At 39.9% G+C, this 19,673-nt stretch overlaps 1 long non-coding RNA gene across 1 annotated transcript in view; it reads left to right on the forward strand.

Moving 5' to 3' along the window:
* Positions 1 to 16,935, forward strand: part of LOC136885408 (uncharacterized) — a 62,062-nt gene extending 45,127 nt beyond the window's left edge. Inside the window, exon 3 of the long non-coding RNA XR_010861527.2 lies at positions 16,839 to 16,935. This is a non-coding gene — a long non-coding RNA (uncharacterized lncRNA). The remainder of the gene's footprint in view (positions 1 to 16,838) is intronic.
* The last annotated feature ends 2,738 nt before the right edge of the window (positions 16,936 to 19,673 follow it).

Consider the following 19,673-nt stretch of genomic DNA (forward strand, 5'->3'; position numbering starts at 1 on the left):
ACTCCTATTTTCTATGAGCTAATGACACAGAAGAGATTTTTCTTCGCAGGCTGAGTGGCTCAGACGGTTGAGACGCTGGCCACCCTTCTGGTCCGTACTTGTCAGGTTCGTTTCTTGCTCAGTCAGGTGGTATTTGACGGTGGTCTAATAAATCAGTCTCGTGTCTGTAGATTTACTGGCATGCAAAGGAACTCCTGTGGGACTAGATTCTGGCACCTCGGCGTCTCCGAAAACTTGTATTGTAGTGCAATTAGTGACAATTATGAATTGCAGGTCTATAAACTTGCTACCTCAGAAGCGCTAACGATCATAACAGAAACTTAGCTGAGTATTATTCATTCCATTTTAAATCTTTTAATTAAATGGAAACCTTGTTTGTCTAGAATTTACATACACATGAAAGATTATTTCCAGGCAGAGATTGTTAGGAAAATACCTAAAATCTTTAGGTATAAGTCACTGTATAACCGAATATTAACGTAATACATAATAATCGAAAGTCAGAACTTTGCTGTTGGGAAGAAAAGAACTTGGTATCACAGTGTGAAAGCACTTTGTACCTTCTTGCCCAGAGTATTGAAAAATAGAAGGATTATTCAAAAGCTAAATACACTATATTCAATTAAATATTTCTCTTGTGGCCCGTACATTGTTCATTTTGGTCTAAGATTGTTTCAAATCAAGTACTTAAATAATTTTTTCAATCAGGGAATTCACTGCCGACCTGCCGACCTGGGAGTGAGGCGGTGTGTACCGAGGTCCCCACATAAGAGGTTATGTTACATGATTCTCTGAACATGTCATAGTCATAGCATTACTGAGAACACGTGCGCCTTCACAACCGTACTCGTTCGCATGTTAACTGTTATATTGGCGTATTCGACCACCTTCAAAGACCACCGGTCTGAGCGAGGATAGATCCTGCCAAGATAGGGTCAGAAGGGCGGCCAAAGCCTCAATCGTCTGAAACACTCAGCCTGGAGAGGACCAAATCCTTTCTGTGTCATCAGCTCATAGGAAATAGCAGTTGTCAACAAGCAACTGTGAGAAATATAATGCCATAATTCAGTTTTCTGTTCAATCTCTTGCGGCAACAGTAAGCCCATAAGATCTTTATTTCATCTTTATATGTCCGTACCCGGTCTTGATTTCTACTCCTTCGTTTGTTTTACTAAACTGAGTTTTATGTGCGATATTTTGCCGGTTAACTTTTGTCTGTTCAGCTATGTTCTGGCATATCTCGTCATAAAAAAACAAATATTTCGCTCGGTTTTGTTTTCGCAAAAGCTTTCCCGTTACACCATGACGAAATTTTGAATCAAAGGAGGACCTTCATTTTGTCAACTTTTGGTCCAGGTTTACGAAGACGTTACACTGGTTCTACAATTATCAGTATTATCGTCACTACTTGGACAGGAATCAAACACGTGTTATCTCTTTCGTGACTGCTAAATATTCGCATCTGATGGGCCCAAACCCTGTACATTGAAGCCTTGTCACTTACGAACTCCACTTCGGCAAATCTTACTTCACTATGATCACCATCCTCCCCATTAAATTTCAACAATTCGTTTACCATGATCCGTAAATCGGATTCCTCTAACGATGGGGACCGTTGATTCCTTCTAGGCATTTTAGCGGAAAAACGTAAGAAGGGAAATTAAATAGAATCCAGGTCTCTACAGTTTGGAAGAAAATTATGGATTGTGCCCCTGTTACAGAACACATGCGTGCGATATTATATGTTGTGTAACTTGCAGTAAACACGCATTCCATTCGTGAATAAAGAACCCAAGAACTGAAGGTCACAGTTCCAAAGTGTCATCCGAGAGATCTGTTGAGTGCCATGATCTCCAGAAATACCTTCTACAGCAATATTGTTTCATCCAAAGGACGATTAGGCGATGAGCTAAAGGTTCAGCGCGAGGCTACTGGGCTCGAGGACGTTCTTGTCCGGACGTAAGTTGCGTTCTTTATGTTGCAACTCGTGGGTGACACATTGGAATTTGAAGAACATAGTTGAAAAAAAAACACATCACGGGACAATAATCCAGAATACGCTGATGAAAAAGAAATAAAACTCTGCATGCGGGTAACTGAGAAAAGAACAATTTAATTCGGCGAGTTTATTCGCGTTCCCAACCGAGCAAGTGACTTGTAGCCGCGGATCTCGACGCAACGCCAAACCAACGTGTGAACCACATGTGACGTCTTCGGTTCAGTTGTTTTTACATCTCCAATTTTCCATACAAGAGACCATGCTTCTCGGCTTGATTTTGTGCAGTCAAGTGAACGAACTTTCGGTTTTTTTCCTCCTGCTTGCATCTAGACTCTGTACGAATTGATCTGCAATTTCATCATTACTAACCTCAACAGGGTTCAATACATCATCACAAATTCATATTACTAGCCGCACATCAAGGACTCACTAACATCAAAGTAGATTTATATTACTAGCCTCACATCAAGGACTCACTAACATCATCGCAGATTCATATTACTAGCCTCACATTAGGATTCACTTCAGCATCCCTGGATCATATTACTAGCCTCACACCAAGGCCTCACTATGTGTTGTACACAGTTACAGTTTATGATGAGTAGACATCCGATTTTTATGCAAATGCCGATATGTAGAGCTCCAAAACCGACAAACAAGTGCGTTTGAAGGCGAAGTGTGACCATTTAATGCGATCAATAATGCATGTATATATATATTGGAATATATTTGAGATCATTGCATACATTTCAAATTTCGTATTTATTGTGCGTGTTTTCGTTTTCCATTACGCATAATTTAATCTGTTTTAGAGCAATCTGAAAAAAATGGAGTAGTTAATACCGTGAACACTTTCTCAATGAAACAGTTGAAAGCGAACAGGCACCTATCAAGACACACTTTCAAATCATACCAGAATCAGTCAAGATACTAAAAGCACGTGGATTGAGTCTTGGAGAACGTGAAGTGTGAAATGAGAGGTTTCCCAGTAAACCTCGGATAAAGAGGATCTACCGGAATGTTTAACACCTACATTCGCTTCTCCTGTCACATCAGTAGTATAAGACCGCCACCGCAGGCCCTCCGCAGGCCCTCCGCAGAGGCCTCCTCTGCTTCCACAGGCTCTCCGCAGAGGCCTCCGCCGCATTGATTGTGCTCGCTAAGAGCACGAGCCTAACCTCACATCCGCCATCTTCGAGTAGCTTAACCTAACTTTATGCGTAAGGGAGCTAGCCTAACATCAAGGAGGGGCCTAACTACAGTTTTACGGCCGGATGCCTTTCCTGACCCCTAAGACAACGAGCGTAACCTCACATACGCTACCTTTGAAGGGCGTAACCTAACTTTTGTCACACAAGACGGCAAGCCTAACCTCATGGAAGAGCATAACCTCAGTTTTACGGCCAGAACCACTTCCTGACGCCAATTGCACAAGATGGCGGCTGTACATGTCTCCTTATAAGACGCCTTGAGGGTGCTTGCACAAGATGGTGGCTGCAAGATGCCTGCTATACGCAGCCCATTATGAGACGCCCTAGTAATGGTTGCGCAGGATGGCGGCTATCTAATTCCACAAGATGGCTGCTATACACAGCTGCTTATGAGACTCCCTAGGGACGCTTGCGCAAGGTGGCGGCTATCTAATTCCAGAACATGGGGCTATACATAGCTTTTTATGAGACGGCTTGAAGGTGCTTGCGCAAGATGGCTGCTATACATAGCTTCTTATGAGACGGCTTAAGGGCACTTCACAAGATGGCTGCTGCTCTTATGAGACACCCTAGGGATGCTTGCGCAACATGGCGGCTATCTAATTCTACAAGATGGCGACTATACATAGCTTTTTATGAGATGGCTTAAGGGTGCTTGCATAAGATGGCTGCTGCTCTTAAGAGACACCACAGGATGCTTGCGCAAGAGGGTGGCTATACACAGGCTCTCATGAAGAAAGCTAGCTTAGAGGCTACTGCGCAAGATGGCGGCTGCTGTTATGCATGCGGTGGAGAGCAATTTGAAATTCCACGTGCTCTTGTTTGTAAACAAAGGTACGGGATTTTTGACAGCGGCCATCTTTTCATCAACAAAGCATCGTGCTGCCATCTTTAGCTACTACCTTTGAAATGCGGTGGCAGGCAATTTGAAAAATTCCACGTCTTTCTTGACAGCTGCCATCTTTAATCAACAGAGCACCGTGCTGCCATCTTTAGCTACAACCTGAGGTACGTGGCAGCGGGTAATTTGAAAAATTCCACGTGCTTTTTTGATAGCGGCTATATTTAATCAACAGAGCATCATGCTGCTATCTTTATGTACTACATTTGAAATGTGGTGGCGGGCAATTTGAGAAATTCTACGTGGTTTTGACAGTTGTAATCGCCATCTTTAAACAACAACGCATCGTACTGCTGTCTTTACGGTAATAAACCTCATCGTGGTGGAGGGTAATTCAAAAAATTTCACATGGTTTTTGACAGCTCCCATCTTTAATCAACACCTCATCGTGCTGCTATCTTTACAGCACTAAACCTCATACCTTTGAAATATGATGGCGGGTAATTTGAAAAATTCTACGTGCTTTTTTGGCAGCTGTCAGCGACCATCATTAAACAGTGGTGGCTATTTATAGGCTGTTAAGACCTCCTCCTCCTCTGTCAAGGCACAGCTTTATATCTCCATCGAACAAGTTTAAATCTGCATCACGAAGGCAAGAGTGTGCACGTGTTGCAGCGATATCATCATTATGCATGTTTAGACTTGCAGATCACAAAAGAAGTGATTGAAACATAACAAGACTAGAACCAAACCCTGTACTCGATGTCGTTAACTTCAACGTGCGTTCAGAACATTGTTTGATGTGTTCAGATTACTAAATAAGTGATTAAAACATAACAAGACTAGGATCGAACACTGTACTCGATGTCGTTACTTAACACATGTATTCAGAACATGTCAAGGGATATCTTTGTTCTAAGAAGATCAGATCTCAAAAGAAGTGATTGAAACATAACAAGACTAGAATCGAACACTGTACTCGCTGTCGGCGCTAAACATCAAGGCTACCACCTTTTGCATGTTGTAGTGCAGAATTTAAATCCAACAACACAACATCGCTAACCTCACTGCTGCCATCTTGAAAAGTTCAGTGTTCCAAACACTAAAAACTATCAAGCAGATACTGCTTTCTGTTAGAAAAACGCAACTCATTGCTCCACTAATAGGTTGGGGATTTTGTTCTTTATTAGGTAATTCTGATAAGACGTGACCCTTGGGTTCCATTCCCTGTTTTGTGTGGCATGAATTTCTTCGCTTCTGAACACAAAACAAAGTAGGAGCATTCATGCTGATAACATTCGATAAGGGTGTTGCTGCTGTTAAAAATGTAGCAACTTCAGCTAACTCCTTCTAGGAGGAGGATGGCGTAGTGAGGTGGTAGAGGAGGAAGAGGCGGACGCGGATAGGGGGAGCAGGAGGAAGAGTCCTTTCATCCTTTTGCCCTTCTAATAAGATGGAACACTTAGGTCCTATTCTCTATTATGTTTGTAGCACAATTATTGTTCGGTTCAACATTTTGCAATTGTCTTGAATAGTAGCCCCCTCCTCCACAAGCTACATGCTTGTAACCCGCGCTAACAGATTGAAATAATATGTTTCCGAACCGATATTTCATGTTACATGTTTATGCGATAACTTGTTCAACTCCTAGGGACTGAAATTTGAGCAGTTTATTTCATTTACCACTAGCGTTCTATTTAATTTTATTTTCCGCATGAGCTACATGCTTGTAACCCATGCCAACAGATTGAAACAATATGTTTCCGAACTGATATTTCATGTTGCGTGTTTATGCGATAAGTTGTTCGACTGCTAGGGGGGCTTAAATGTAACCAATGTATTTCTTATAGCTCTAGGCGTTCTGTTTAATTTCACTTTGCTTGTTTGCGATAAGAGAACAGAGTTTGAATATATGTTTTTATACTGTAACTAAATCAGATAATCATTTACCAAGCGAGTTGGCTACGCAGTATGGTTTTTATTCTCTACTTTTTCTAATATTCACACAAGACAAGTGATAAAAGGCTAATCATATGAAGTTGTACGTTTGATATATTCATAATATCGTTTACCGAGCGAGTTGGCTACGCAGTATGGTATTTGTTCTGTACTTTTTTATTTTCGTACAAGACAAATGATAGAAAGCAAATCATTTGAAGTAGTACGTTTGATATATTCATATTATCGTTTACCGAGCAAGTTGGCTACGCAGGACGGTTTTTCTATAATTTTTTATTTTCGCACAAGAAGGCAAATAATTTGAAAGTGTACTTTTCCTTGATGATGATGATGCTTGTTGTTTTAAGGGGCCTAACATCGAAGGTCATCGGCCCCAGTAGTACTTTTGTTTTATTCATATTACCGTTTACCGAGCAAGTTGGCTACGCAGTATGTGCACTGTCTTATGCATAAGATCGCGTTGTATGTTCGATACAGTAATGCCTTAACCGAGCAGAAGAGGAGGAGGACGTTATAATAGCCGCTATCTTGCACAAGCTCATCGGAATTCCAGTCTTATTTTTTCTCTGTTCGGACCATCTTCTTAGAACAAAGGTATCCCCTGACATGTTCTGAACACATGTTGTAAGTAACGTGAAGTGTTCTAGTCTAGTCATGCTTTAATCTCTTATTTAGTGTTCTGAACACATCAATCAATGTTCTGATCACATGTTGAAGTTAACAACATCGAGTACAGTGTTCGATTCTAGTCTTGTTATGTTTCAATCACTTTTTTTGAGATCTGATCTTCTTAGAACAAAGGTATCCCTTGACATGTTCTGAACACATGTTGTAAGTACCGACATCGAGAACAGTGTTCGATTCTAGTCTTGTTATGTTTTAATCACTTATTCAGTAATCTGAACATATCAAAAAAATTCTGAACGCATGTTGAAGTTAACGACATCGAGAACAGTGTTCGATTCTAGTCTTGTTATGTTTCAATAACTTCTTTTGTGATCTGCAAGTCTAAACATGCATAATGATGTTATCACTGCAACGCGTGCACACTCTTGCCTTCGCGATGCAGATTTAAACTTGTTCGATGGAGATATAAAGCTGTGCCTTGACAGAGGAGGAGGATGAGGAGGAGGTCTTAACAGCCTATGTATAGCCGGCAGTTTAAAGATAGCCGCTGACAGCTGTCAAAAAGGCACGTAGAATTTATCAAATTACTCGCCACCACGTTTTAAAGGTATGGGGCTTAGTGCTGTAAAGATAGCAGCACGATGAGGTGTTGATTAAAGGTGGGAGCTGTCAAGAAAGCATGTGAAATTTTTCGAATTACCCTCCACCACAATGAGGTTTAGTGCCGTAAATATAGCAGCACGATGCGTTGTTGTTTTGGCGATGACAGCTGTCAAAACCACGTAGAATTTTTCAAATTGCCCACCACCACATTTCGAAGGTAGTAACAAGATAGCAGTATGATGCTCTGTTGATTAAGGATAGCCGCTATCAAAAAAGCACGTGTAATTTTTCAAATTACCCGCTACCACGTACCTAAGATAGTAGCTAAAGATGGCCGCACGGTGCCCTGTTGACTAAAGACTGCAGCTATCAAATAACACGTGAAATTTTTCTAATTGCCTGCCACCAAATTTGAAAGGTAGTAGCTAAAGATGGCAGCACGATGCTTTGTTGATGAAAGATGGCCGCTGTCAAAAAGCCCGTAGATTTGTTTGCAAAAAAGAGAACCTGGAATTTCAAATTGCTCTCCACCGCATGCATAACAGCAGCCGCCATCTTGCGCAGTATCCTCTAATCTTGCTTTCTTCATGAGAGCCTGTGTATAGTCGCCATCTTGCGCAAACATCCCTAGGGCGTCTTATAAAAGCAGCAGCCAGCTTGTGCAAGCACCCTTAAGCCGTCTCATAAGAAGCAATGTATTGTCGCCATCTTTCGGCCGCCATCTTGCGCGAGCAACCCTAGGGAGTCTCATATGTATTGCAGCCATCTTGCGCAAGCACCGTTAAGCCGTCTCATAAGAAGCAATGTATAGCCCCATCTTGTGGAATTAGATAGCCGCCGTCTTGCGCAAGCGTCCCTAGGGAGCCTCGTAAGGAGCTGTGTATAGCAGCCATCTTGCAGCCACCATCTTGTGCAAGCACCCTTAGGGCGTCTCATAAGGAGCCATGTATAGCCGCCATCTTGTACAATTAGCGTCGGGAAGGGTATCCGGCCTTAAAACTGACGTTAGGCTTGCTGTCTTGTGTGTCAAAAGTTAGGTTAAGCCCCTCCAAGGTAGCGGATGTAAGATTAAGCTCGCACTCTTTGGCGTCAGGAAGGGCATCCGGCCGTCAAACTGAGGCTAGGCCCCTCCATGAGGTTCGGCTAGCTCTGTTACGCGTAAAAAGGTAGGTCAGCCCCTCCTGATGGGGATGTGAGGTTAGGCTCGCGTTCTTAGCCAGCACAGTGAACAACGCGGAGGCCTCTCCGAAGAGCGTGTGAAGTGGAGGCCTCTGCGGAGAGCCTGTGGAAGCAGAGGAGGCCTCTGCGGAGGGCCTGCGGTGGCGGTCTTATACTACTGATGTGACAGGAGAAGCGAATGTAGTTGTTAAACATTCCGGTAGATCCTCTTTATCCGAGGTTTACTGGGAAACCTCTCATTTCACACTTCACGTTCTCCAAGACTCAATCCACGTGCTTTTAGCTTATTCACTGATTCTGGTATGATTTGAAAGTGTGTCTTGATAGGTTCCTGTTCCCTTTCAACTGTTTTTCATTGACGAAAGTGTTCACGGTATTAACTACTCAATATTTTTTAAGATTGCTTTAAAACAGATTAAATTATGCGTAATAGAAAACGAAAACATGCACAATAAATACGAAATTTGAAATGTACGCAATGATCTCAAATATATTCCAATATGTATATACATGCACTATTGATCTCATTAATTGGTCACATTTCGCCTTCAAGCGCACTTCCTGATCGGTTTTGGATTTCTACATATCGGCATTTGCATACTAATCGCATGTCTACTCATCATAAACTGCAACTGTGCTAAATACGTATGTTAGTGATGCCTTGGTGTGAGACTAGTAATATGAATCTGCGATGTTAGTGAGTCCTTGATGTGAGGCTAGTAATATGAATCTGCGATGATGTATTGAACCCTGCTGAGGTTAGTAATGATGATAAATGAATAATGCACCGTGTGAGAGGCACTCTAATGAGGTGTATAGGATTGTTGACAGGTACCAGTGATGATGACCAGTATGCCCTTGTAAGGTATAAGTCCCAGCACATCGTCCAGATGTTTATTGTTTTAACCCCAGGGCAGGTTTTATGTGTTCTTGAGTAAGTATTATCATTTGTCATTACTGAGAGGTTATTTGTGGCTAGTGCGGGGCATGTCTCCAGACCCCAAGAGTAAGCCCACATTCTACCAGGATTCAGTCTGGCTTCGATGTTTTAACAACATTCATACAATGTTTTATCTGTTAATAAATGTAGTACGTTACAAACCGCTACCATTGCTGTGATATTGAATGGTGTTCATCAGCCTCTATGTAAATAAGTTATCGTTCTTGTAATGGAATAAATTGATTTAAATTAAGTAATTATTTTTGTATTTCTAGTTAGGGTGTAGCACTTAAACGTGTCCCAGGCTTGACAAAGGAATCAGAGCTGGAAGTATGAAGCATTGAGGTGTGTTCAATGATGAGAGTAATTGTAAACTAATATTTGACGATCATATTAGCAATAAAAATAACAGTGTTTTATTGTGATTAACTTGGAGCCATTACACTAATTTTAACTTGTATTTTCTTTTATTTCTAAATTTCATTTTTTTACCCATTCCTTCACCCTTATTAATCTTCATCATTTCGACATGTACGTATGCCATGCTACCCAGTAAGTGTCGTCAAAAATGCGCAGTATATTTTTGAATTAGATTACTGGGGAAAACTCCAACGATGTATTTTCTACGTCATATGGCAATATTTTACCTTAATTTCTACAATGTTGTATATTACTTTCACCAGTCGACTACTGGAAAATTGAAGTGTGAACACAAAAATGTACCGATGCGCTACTGCTCCAAAGAATATTACGTTCAAAATGCCGAGTCCAAATCTTGACATGGTATTCTCTATTTCATTGACAATAGGATCCGACTGTTCTGGTAAGAATATATACATTTTCATTTATTCCTTTGCTACTATTATCATATCAATCTAACAATCACCACTGATCTGCAGTCGCCTATGTGGCAGATACCCTATCTGTCCTTTACGTAGTCCCTCCTTTAAGTCCTTACTACAACCCCCTAAATACCCTCATAAACATGTGCCGAGTTCTGTATCCTTTATTTAAAATCCCTACACATAGCATTCTATTATTTATTAGAATGTGTATGACTGTCAGTTATGATTGGCATCATGTCGTCCTTAGCTGACTTCTTCGCTAGATTCAACTTTCTAATAAATTCCATCAATTTCCCCTTACTCAACAACCATTTCTTTCCATCCTGCACCTTCTTCTCAGTCTCTTTACGTCTCTGTTATATTATAGCGGGTCTTTACCATTCTTTACCACATTTTAAAGAACAACCTGTGTCTGAAAAGTTCAGTGAATGGTCTCATGAAATAAAGACAACGCAAGTTACACACAAAACTCCTTTACTGACCTTCAAAGTAATCTCCGTTAGCTACAACACACTTTTGACATCGAGTGTAAACCTGCTGGAAGCTGGCAGCAAACGCTTCATTTGGAATCTCCCGGAGAACCCTTGTCACGCGTTGTTGGATACTTAGTACACCGTCGAACCGGTGGCCTTTCAGGGCTAATTTAAGACGGGGGAACAAAAAATCAGCCGGCGTCAAATCCTGGAATACGGAGGGTGTGGAAGAACAGTCACCTGGCGTTCAGCGAGAAACTGGCTCACGCGGATCGCGGGGTGTGGACTGGCATTGTCGCGGAGGAGCTTCCACTGTCCACTCGGGTACAGTTCAGGCTGCGTTGCAGTAGCCGTTTCAAAACTCGCTGTAGAATTTCAGGTTGACAGGTGTACCCTGGGGTACAAATTCATGAAGAATGACACCATTGCTGTCGACAAAGGCGATCAACATTTTCTTAATCTTGGACTTTGTACGCCGACTTTTATTTGACTGTCTCTTGGTCTCCGAATCATACTGGTAGCATCACGACCCGTCTCCTGTAATGGTGGTTTTCAACACCTCTGAATTTTGGTTACAAACGTCAAGGAAATCTCCCGACGTTTCCATCCGAGTTTGCTTCTGCTCGCCTGGCAGGTTGTGCGGTACAAACCGGGAACAAATCTTCTGCTTTTTCAAATTTTCGTGAACAATGGTCCTTACACTGTCCTTGCCTACACACACACTTCATTTGCTATAATTCGTAAGGACAGTGGCCGATCATTCGCAAGCATCTGTCTCACTCATACGATGTTGTCTGGGCATGTGCTAGTACAGGACTATTCACCGAACTTTATTTTCACTGGTTGTGGGTCAGCCAATTGCAGTGCTAGTAGTTGCTGAAGTGATGGAGAATGGTGGGTGCTAGATTGAATTAGGTTATGGCCAGTAAGTCTCCCTGGCTCTCATGGTGAACATATTTTTCCTCGAAAAGAAACTCCAGGTAAGATTTGCATCATTGAAACTTCTTTAATGTATACTAATGTTGCGTGAGCACATAATAGAATTCCTTTTGCAGTTTACTGTGAGTATAGCTCGTCTAAAGCAAACACCCTGATGAAGGCGGAGATGCAGTCGAATATTTTGGAGAAGAAGCAAGATCTTTACTTGCTCTGTCTATTGCAACTCTAATCACAGTCCATTGCAATCCTCTGAGTGTGTGGCTTTCACTTCAATGGCTCTTCTTCTGATAGCTCAGATGGTAAACTGGTGACATGCTAATTTCATGTTGGCGAGTGTGATTCAGGTTTGGTCTAGAGGTATTTGAAGAAGCTGAGTTATCCCAGCACATGTCCGTAGTTATACCAGCATGGAAGTGAATTCCTGAACATCATTATGGCACCTCAGATTCTTTGAAAAACTTGAAATGTGCAGGGGGATGTTCAGTGAATAACTCTGACTTGACAGTAATAATCCATTGTTAACACTGTGTTTTGCTGATTTACAGATGACATATTGCTCAAGAGTTCCTTAAAGCTCAAATTCTGCAGTTAATGCACACTATTCTGAGAATAAATGTGTGCTTGTTGAGTTCTAAGTTACAGGCATACACTAGAGAATGGTGTCTGAACATATCCAAGATGAGAACATACTGCTGTTCAAGATATCTACCTTTGATATTTCTTTTTGTGTTCTATGTCAAACTTGAACCTGGCATATGAGCACAGTCCTGATCAAAATCTCTAGGTTTGATATTACTTATAATGCTACTGCATCAAACTTGTACAGATATGAAAATTATGTTAAAGAAATGTTTGCCAATATTGGAAACTATTAGCGAGTGTGTTAAGTTGGGGGTTGTTACTGTCATAGTTTAGGGGTTGCACTTCTTCTGTTTTTCCCCTCTGGTTATAATAGAGGATGTTTGACCCATTTTATTTTTAAACTGTAACAGCCAGGCGAGTTGGCCGTGAGCTCGCATTTGGGAGATAGTGGGTTTGAATCCCACTCTCAGCAGCCCATGGTTTCCCATTTTCACACCAGGCAAATGCTGAGGCTGTACCTTAATTAAGGCCACGGCTGCTTCCTTCCCATTCCCAGGCCAATCCCATCCCATTGTCTCCACAAGATGTTTCTGTGTCGGTGCGACGTAAAGCAAGTAGCAAAAAAATAAAAATAAATAAACTATGATATCCTCCAAACCTACCGCACCCCTATTAGCACCACATATTTAAAAATTATTAGAAGAAGATAAATCACAAATCTTTCGCCAGTGTCCTTAAGACTGGATCCACCAGTCTGCTAAACAGAATGTCAACACAGGTGTGATTTCTCAGGGTTACCCTCTCATCCTAAATCTGGTGGAAGATATGTTAAGGAAAGAGCAGATTGGCCTTTGGCATACGAGAGATAAAATACCTCAAAATCTGAATGTAATTTCTCTCAAAATAAATATTTTGCTCATATGTTGAATTCACTTTGAAGGACAGAATAATGATCAGCCCGTTTTATTCCTCAAATACAGGTCAGTGTCTATGTTACAGAGAACCGTACCTATGGACTCTAGAATGCATGATTTCTGATAAAATGTTACTTTAATATGCACCTTCTTAGTGGGCTCTGACTATTTGAGGACATAACGCCCATTAAAGATTTACTTTTCTTTCCCGCTTGCAGTTATTTCCCTCTCTATTTTTTGTATCTTTCTTCACCCTTTCTGTAGTATGGCTGCTGTTCTCTTTCTTCTATATTGAATGGGTTGTGTGTGTATAATTAAGAATTTTATATATTAATTCACTTTCATTGATAAATTAACATACATTAGAACGTAAGCCTTTAATCACGGTCCCTCCGCCACCCCTTTAGTACTCACAAGGTTTTATGAAACCAAGTGAGAAATTTAAAGGTCTAATTGTACATTATGAAAAAGCTTCTGAAACTGTACATGTACACTACAATGCTGCTGATTCTCCACTGATGGTGTTCTCATCCCCACAGTTCTTCACAGAACACTACATAACATACTTGCATTAGTAATACGCTTTGAGTTTGGGCTAAATCACATCTTTCCCTTCTATATGATTGTGATAAGCCTTCTTCTTCCATGTTCATTTTTTATTTTCATACTTGAAGGTATTGAAATATGCTGTTGGAAACAGAACTGTCTCAATGCAGTATGTAGCCCCTGTGAACTCAGCAAAATCACGGAGACAATACGTGACACTATGCGAGATATCGAGGGACAGCGATTAGAGCTCTGTCTTAATTGATTATTTTCACCATGTTGGTCCGTATTGACTTATATTCAAATCTCTATATAACACTTTCCTGCCTTGTCATTATTTTACATATTTTATTATATTTAATTTCCGTACTTGTTTCGAGAGCCAACTACTCTCTTCTCCAGCGCTGCCAAACATTTATTAGTCTTTGGACTTGGTGCATTGGTACAAATATAACAATTATATATAAATCTTGAAATTGTTACAATATTTCTCTGTGTTTCACCTTTCACTTACTTACTATGTCATTTGCTACAGGCTTTAAACTAGAATTTTCAAATCATAAATAATAAAATCTATTAAATTAATCACTATATGTAAATTTTACGTTCTTATTTACATCTGAAAAGAATTAAAATGTTTCCTCGTGTCTAAATTGAACATTTACTTTGCAATTTAGTAGAACACTTTGAAATAAAATAGTTTCCTATCCGTAAAATAATAAATAACACCTATAAAGTTAGTCACTATCTTAAAATTGTAAAATAATAAATAATAAATAGCCAATTGGTAAAATAATACGTAACACCTATAAGGTTAATCACTATCATAAAATATTTTCTGCTCTGTTCTTGATTTTTTCTTCTTTCCTTAAGTCTGCTATAATTCTGGGACCTCACATGAATTAGAATTTCCTCCTCTTAATCCCGTCCAATTCTTCATTTCATCTAATTTATCAACATATTAAAGTGATGTAACATTGGTCTGAACCAAACAATATGTCCTCCTTGCTGTCAGTGACCTTACGGGGTGAGCTCCTACTATGCTGCCGATTATGTGATGACCATGCTAGCGACTTTTTTAACCATCAAATTCTTGTCTTCTTCCTTGAAACAAGTGACCAACTGACCAACTGTGTGTTCATCTACACATATTTCATCCTTAATATCAATGGAAGGAAAGTATTTGATGTTTCCTCAAAGCGGATTGGTTCCTCCTTGATCTTTACTTCCAAGTCCATTTTAAATAGCGTGTGAAGGTATAGATGGTTTTGGGATGCAGATTACTTCCACACACCTTGCACTTATTTCCTATCATGTAACGTACGATATTAAGTTCCTTATGGAGATGTACAAGGCTTAGACTCCATTGGACACGGTGTAAAACGTAAGGAACTGCACAAGCAGCCCCAATATGTCCAACAGTGGAGTGACCTGGAGTTACGGATTCTGTCATAAGAGCACGTGTATTTGTTTGTGAAGTTTTTGGGGTTATTTATGCGTTTGCATTAAGTTGACATAAGTAAATAGTAGTGTATGTCATTCCTTTATATCTCCTGTCAATATGAGTGGAAAGATATGTGCTGCGTTTGGTTGCAATAACTATGAAGTGCAGAAGGATTCGTGGTCTTTCTTCCGTTTCCCTCGTGACAATACAATGTAAGTAAATACTGTGTTTGCATATATATTCTTCCAGTTACAAAGATTTTTTTATGAAAGGCCTACTTCCTATACTTCTGACCTGCGCAACCCGTTGTAACTGGCTGAAAATATAATAAGCTTATTTTATTGTATTAGTGCAGCAGTTAACCTTCAATACCGATGTGTTGCTGTAGGTGTGATCTGTTGGTTTTGATTTAATTCACGAAAATTCATATGCATATGTGTATGGCTGGTTGTGTTCCAAGTTACCCCATTTGGAATGCCGTAATGCGTTGTCAAGCACTGAAGAAAATATGGGTGATTTAAGAAATGTGATGATGCAAATTTGCTGTACCCTAATGTAATGGCAAGTATTGCTTATAGGGAAATTTTGAATGTTTTAGCAGCTAAATTTATAGATTTTCTTTCTGTTAGTAGACTTCAAGTTAAGCAGAGAATTGTCCAGCATGTACATTCATTGAATCATGTGTGTAAGGAATGTGCCAATATTTTTATTGACAATTGTCCTAATGTGATGTACAATGCTTTTGAATGAGAAAAAAGTCAAATTTAGCCGTGAAAGTTCAGGCAGGCATGCTAAAGCTAAAAAAGTATTGCACGAATGAAAGATCAAGCCCTTTCACAGCAGTCCATTTCACATCTTGATTATAGATAGATAGATATATAGATAGATAGATAAAGCCTTTATTTTCCGTGGCAAAGTTAGGGCTCTTGGCCCTTTCTTACACTTAACCACACACATATTATGTGTCTAATTTCAGTCTTTAAATAATAACCTGTTAAATAATTCTTCATTCAATATATATCCAAAATTGCTTTGGCAACTTTGAAGTTCATATTTTAGCAACGATTTCTTTCTAGACGTAATTTATTTGTCCATTTCCATATATACATTTCCATTGATATTTTTATTTAGCGTGAATTTTCAGGTCATGCCAGTAGAAGCGCCACTTGCGAATCGTCTCCCAATTTAACAAGGCTAAATCTGGAAGTGTCGCGTATTGTCTCTACTGTATTTGACCACAGTAGAGAAATTGATTCACATATTTCAAGGAGTTTTAATCTATCTCTAAACAAATTATGCTGAGAACAAAGAAAAATTTAGAACAGTTTTAATACTTGGAAGTGGTTCAAACAATCTCTAAGATTTGATCGACATGATTGGACAGTATGGTACATACGATTTATTGTTTATGTCTAAGGCAGCTTCTTTCCATATTCTGTGCGAGATGGTCCCAATTCCTTCTCTGGTAGGATATCTTGGCTACAAAATGTTTCTCATTTTATATTTGGTTTTCAGTCTCATCCTTTTTCTGGCATGAGTGAGCAAGGATAGTAGCACCATTCTTAGTAGAGCCTTTGGTTTTAACAATCCTCTGGTGGTAGAAATCTTCCTTAAACAGTACTGAAATTTTGAATGTAACTGTAATACTGGCAGGTAATGAATTATAATGCCCATTTGTTGTTGACTATTTGTAGATGTGTGTTATGTGCATACCTTATATATCTTATTTTCCACAGGAAAATATTGAACATATATCAGAAGTGATAGTTATGAAAAAAAGAAGTTAAATCGGAGTTAACAGAGCCAGGGCCAACACAGGAAAACACTCTTAAGGTAATATACATAATTTTAGAAGCCACCATGAGGTAATGAAAATTGTCAGAAAATGGCTCAACAGATATCAGTGGTTGACCCTTCATTTCAATGCATACGATTGATAGTCCTATGGAAAATATACTTTTTTTATGAGATTGACTGCTTACCTAATTTTCACTTTTACGTCAAGTTGTTCCATGATCTTGCATTATGTATTGTGTAGCAGTTACGATTGCTCCAAAGACCTCTACTGTATATCATTTGGGAGCTAGTATCATTCCTTCTAACACTTTTGACTTCATAAATATTTTCAAACACGGAGTTGCTATAAGATACATTCTTTTGTTACTGTTACTGGATATTTTACTAGTTGCTTCCAAATGAAACACCTTTTTTAATATTGATTTCTAGTTAATACAATTATTTGTAGGTACAAGTTCCAGGTGCCGGGCTGACTGGCTCAGGCGGTTAAGGCGCTGGCCTTCTAACGCCAACTTGGCAGGTTCGATCCTGGCTCAGTCCAGTGGTATTTGAAGGTGCTCAAATACGACAGCACTCTGTTGGTAGATTTACTGGTACGTAAAAGAACTCCTGCGGGACAAAATTCCGGCACCTCGGCATCTCCGAAGACCTTAAAAAGTAGTAAGTGGGACGTAAAACAAATAACATTATTATTATTATTATTATTATTATTATTATTATTATTATTAAGTTCCAGGTGATATGTTTGCTTACTGTGAGCTATCACTTATATACTATACACATTGTAGCCATCTCGTGGCAAGCAAAAACGTTTCTTATTCTTTGTAATGTGATCTCTGGTGTTACTAGACGATTGTGACTTATAATATTACTTATACTTGCAGTGAGTAAATAAACTCTTCAAGAATGATCTTGCCTTTCTGTTTCATACTTCGTAAGGGATAGTGTTCGTGAATAGCCCTTGTATGTTGACCGTTACTCACCTGAACTTTTGTTGCATGAATTAATCCGTCACTACCAGGACACACATTTGATCACTGCCATTGTCCACTGCATAGCATTTGCATTCCCTTCTTTTGGTATGATTATGTTGCTATGGGGTATTTCATTGCCCATTTATTGAGATATTAATTTGAACAGCTCTTCCAGGAGTTCTCGGGTAGCTGTTGAATATATAGCCATCTTGGTGATGGGAGAGGAAGTATATTCATGATCAGGGAGTGTAGTAATTATCTCTGCTATAAGGAAATGGGAAGTAGTTAGGTAAGAATTGTCAAAATGGTTATCATTTAGCTTTAGTGAGGGGATGTGAGTCTGTGTTGTAAGAGTGGTCCATTCTTTGTTGGTGAAGCGATGAGAATCCATCACTCTTCCGAGGTGATATATCAGACTCTTGACAGCTGCTTCCCAGATTCACTGAAAGTGTGGTGCTGCAGGAGGGATGAAATGCCATGTCAGTCGCATGCCTTCAGTTGCTGTCAAGAGTTTTTTTGAAAGTCGCTTTGCAGAAAGGCCTTGCTTTCTTTAGCTACTGCGAAGAAGTTTGTGCCATTATCACTGTAAATGTTCAGGGGTTGACGAAGTGAACAAAGAGAGGCGAGAAATGTAGTGGTGAGACGTAGACAGCTGGGTAGTCTGGTCTTGTTCGATCTCACACAATTTTTTAAGATAATTGGGCCAGCGTAGTCTGTTCTAGTGTTAAGTAATGGTTATGTCGGGGCTCCATGCACCCTTTATGTATTTCACATTAATTGCTCAGAAGTATCTGCTTTCAACTTAGAACAATAAACTATGTATTCCCTATCTCAGGAAATAAGTTACTTCCTAATCTAGTCCACTTGCTCGTACTGCCAATGTTCTTTTGCTGAGATGCGCATACTAGGCTAAATGCAGAAACAGTGAACTTTGTATTTCGTGTCACAGCAAATACTTCCAAGTTCAATCAACATGTTCATACAGTCATTTGTTTTGCTGTGATGCACATATATCACGACCTCATATTATATTAAATTTGTTGCATTCTCTCTCCACATTCAGTTAGAAAACTTTGTGCTAATCGCTCGCACTTAGTCTTCAGTGAGAGGAAAGCTTGTCACCGATTCCAAGTGGGCTTGAGGATTTTTAACAAATTTCTTTTTGTTGTGCACTTTAGCTCTTGTGTTCTGAGTCCAGGTGAGCTCCAGGTTTGAAACCCAGAATCAGTGATATTTTCCTTTGCTCAGAATTAAAAGTTTGAATTTTCACAGTTAGTTATTTGAAATGCACTTCAGCTTAGGTCCCAAGCAAGCTCCAGGTTCAAATCCTAGTTCGGTCGGTGATTTTTGATTTTCAATTCTTGTAGCGCTAAAGCTAGGTGTTTCAATTAAACACATAAGCTGTTAATGTGCAGTCATTTAGTCAGCCTGCTTCTTTGCTTCCCAAACAAGAGAGCCACGGTTCGAATCCTAGTCGGGTCTAGGATTTATTATATCTTGTACCTCGAAGGTTCGGTGTTTTTGAATTTAATGCACAATCGTTTAGTTACTATGATATGCAGCAGTCCAAGGGAAAGAATTCGATTCCTAGTCGGGGTGGGGAGTTATTAATTTCTGAAAGCTCAGACATTATTGTCGCGGCCACTAAATTAGGCGGGTGAGGAAAACTGCGCTGTCATCAGATATGGAAACGGCAAAGCGACAGATGGTCGAGAGTCGCTTACCTCCGAGCACGGATTGGCAACGGTGATCGTGCAGTGCTGTCTAGTTGAAGCCCATCCGCTCCAGGCCACCTTACCC

Source organism: Anabrus simplex, chromosome 14 (assembly GCF_040414725.1).
Source record: "Anabrus simplex isolate iqAnaSimp1 chromosome 14, ASM4041472v1, whole genome shotgun sequence".
NCBI lineage: Eukaryota > Metazoa > Arthropoda > Insecta > Orthoptera > Tettigoniidae > Anabrus > Anabrus simplex.